This window comes from Myotis brandtii, unplaced genomic scaffold (genome assembly GCF_000412655.1).
Source record: "Myotis brandtii unplaced genomic scaffold, ASM41265v1 scaffold1435, whole genome shotgun sequence".
Classification (NCBI taxonomy): domain Eukaryota; kingdom Metazoa; phylum Chordata; class Mammalia; order Chiroptera; family Vespertilionidae; genus Myotis; species Myotis brandtii.
Window position 1 is genome coordinate 12,933 of NW_005355139.1, and position 2,455 is coordinate 15,387.

Sequence of the window (2,455 nt, forward strand, 5' to 3'; positions counted from 1 at the left end):
ACGGCCCCACACACGTGGTCAGGAGGTATGTGAAGCCGCCCAGGCAACGCGGGGGTGGGGGGGTGGGGGGTGGACACCACACCCGCTTCTCCAGACGTGAGGTCCACACGCAAACATGCAGGGGGCCCCCCACCCCCATCTGCAGACCAACCCCCCACGTGAAGCACAGCCCTCGGCAACCGGGACTCCCACCTCCGGGGACACACAGCAGGTCCCACACGGGACACACACATGAACCCCGAGACGCAGCCGAGGGGCGTAGGGGCCTGGTGTGCACGTCCCACGCGGGACACACGTATGAACCCCGAGACGCAGCCGAGGGGCGCAGGGGCCTGGGTGCAGGTCCCTCACGGGACACACGTATGAACCCCAAGATGCAGCCGAGGGGCGCAGGGGCCTGGGTGCAGGTCCCACGCGGGACACACGTATGAACCCCGAGACGCAGCCGAGGGGCGTAGGGGCCTGGTGTGCAGGTCCCACACGGGACACGCATGCATCACCCAAGAGAGGGTGGACGGACACACAGCTCCATCAACATGAAAGACGTCTGCGATCCCAACCAGGGAAGGGAAGGGGAAGGGGAGGGGAGGGGAGGGGAGGGAAGGGAAGGGAAGGGAAGGGAAGGGAAGGGAAGGGAAGGGAAGGGAAGGCGGGCCACGGGCCGGGAGAAGCGCGTCGGACACACGTCTCCCGGGACCTGCCCCCGGAACACGTCAGACACACACAACTCGAAACCACCCCGCTCCTCACAGGTGAGCGCCGGGAGGAGGCCGCCCCCACGAGGTGCAGGACGGCCCATGAGCAACGGAGACGCTGGGGCTCAGACCAGCCACAGGGGTGTCGCGGGGGGAGGGGCGGCCCGCTCTCAGCGACGGGCCCTGCAGCTTTGGGAACAGACACAGACACGCAGGCACCTCGTGTAACTGTACACGCTAAAGTGGGCTGGCAGTGTCCCAGGACACACGTGTGCCTCATATAACTGTACACACTAAAGCAGCTGGCAGTGTCCCAGGACACACGTGTGCCTCATATAACTGTACACGCTAAAGTGGGCTGGCAGTGTCCCGGGACACACATGTGCCTCATATAACTGTACACACTAAAGCAGCTGGCAGTGTCCCGGGACACACGTGTGCCTCATATAACTGTACACGCTAAAGCAGCTGGCAGTGTCCCGGGACACACGTGTGCCTCATATAACTGTACACGCTAAGCTGGTGTCTAGCCACCGACTGTCCCAGGACGCCTGCAGGACAGAAAGACCACGGAGGAAAGAAAACGCACAGCGGGCTCCCCCGGGATCGTCAGGAGCGAGTGAGGAGGAGGAGTGGCCGGGGAGGTGGAGGGCAGGGACGCCATCCCTCTGCGGCCAGGGAGTCGGGGGTGGGGGGGGAGGTGACCCTCGTTAACCGTGACCGTGACCACGGCCCTCAGGCACCTGTATAGGCAGGAGGAGGTGCAGCTCTCGCCTCGCAAACTCGGCGAGTTTCACAAACGCTGTCCCTCCCGAGACGGGCAGCCAGCCAGCGCCCAGGCGCATGCAGACCCCGAGCAGGACACGCCTGCCGGAGCCGCGCAGGACTCGCCCACACCTGACAGTGTGACAGGGTGCAGCCCTGTGGGGTGACCACAGGATCACACGGGCGGTCACCCGGGGACGCGGGACCCTGCTTACAGAACACGCTCCTGGGAAGCGGGACCCTCCTTACAGAACACGCTCCAGGGACGGGCTACCCTCCTTACAGAACACGCTCCAGGGACGGGGTACCTCCTTACAGAACACACTCCAGGGACGGGGGACCCTCCTTACAGAACACGCTCCAGGGACGGGGTACCCTGCTTACAGAACACACTCCAGGGACGGGCTACCCTCCTTACAGAACACGCTCCAGGGACGCTCGGACACGGCGTGACGTGTCACACACACAAGCTCCACGGCAGCGTCACCGCCACAGCCGGCAGCTGTGAACAGGAGGGACCCTCCCCACGCGGGCTCCTCGCCGCTCAGGTCTCTGTCCAGGTCGGTGAAGGTGCCCCCCCCCCCCCCCCCATCACGGCTCCTGTCAGCCACGGGCACAGGGTCTGAGCGACGGTGGGAAGTGCAGCCGCTGCTGCCGGCTGTTTGCTCCCGTCGCCGTGGAAACCAGACCAGAGGAAGGAATCGCCAGGCAGCTGGGAACCGGTGTCATGAACACAGACGCAGACACGGCAGAAGCGCCAGCACAGCCGGCAGCACGGGGAGGGGTCGCTGCTGACCAGGCGCTCGCTGCAGGACGGCCGGTCGGCTGGACCCCGAGGGGACCGGTCCTGGGAGTCCGTCCACGGCTCAGCAGAATCAGACGGACACCGGGGCCCAGGCGGAGCCCCTCACAGACGCAGCGTCCTTTCCCGGGACAAACGCCGAGCAGCCGGGCCAGGAGGGACGTCACCTGACGAGGGGCACACACCCACCAGG

General features: G+C 65.9%; 1 protein-coding gene across 1 annotated transcript in view; it reads right to left on the bottom strand.

Moving 5' to 3' along the window:
* The window catches only part of LOC106725200 (serine/threonine-protein phosphatase 2A regulatory subunit B'' subunit beta-like), a gene marked incomplete at both ends in the record, with an annotated part of 25,076 nt that overhangs the window by 12,928 nt on the left and 9,693 nt on the right, over nucleotides 1–2,455 (bottom strand). The window lies entirely within an intron of this gene.